At 66.5% G+C, this 254-nt stretch overlaps 1 protein-coding gene across 1 annotated transcript in view; it reads right to left on the bottom strand.

Annotated features, from left to right (window-relative positions):
* Positions 1-254, bottom strand: part of AKT1 (AKT serine/threonine kinase 1) — a 17,928-nt gene that overhangs the window by 2,588 nt on the left and 15,086 nt on the right. The window lies entirely within an intron of this gene.

The following is a 254-nucleotide window of genomic DNA, read 5'->3' as shown; positions in this document are numbered from 1 at the left end:
TGTGAGTGGGGGTGAGCAGGCGGGGTGTGAGCAGATTGTGAGCTGTGAGTGGGGGTGGGCAGGCGGGGGCCAGGTGTGAGCAGATTGTGAGCTGTGAGTGGGGGTGAGAGGCGGGGGCCCGGTGTGAGCAGATTGTGAGCTGTGAGTGGGGGTGAGAGGCGGGGCCTGGTGCGCGCAGGCGTTGGTGTGAGCTATGAGTGGGGGTGGGCAGGCGGGGCCAGGTGTGAGCAGGTGTTGGTGTGAGCTGTGAGTGG

This window comes from Oryx dammah, unplaced genomic scaffold (genome assembly GCF_014754425.2).
Source record: "Oryx dammah isolate SB20612 unplaced genomic scaffold, SCBI_Odam_1.1 HiC_scaffold_16, whole genome shotgun sequence".
Classification (NCBI taxonomy): Eukaryota; Metazoa; Chordata; class Mammalia; order Artiodactyla; family Bovidae; genus Oryx; species Oryx dammah.
Note: the sequence above shows the minus strand (reverse complement) of the source record. Positions and strands in the feature narration are given on the sequence as shown.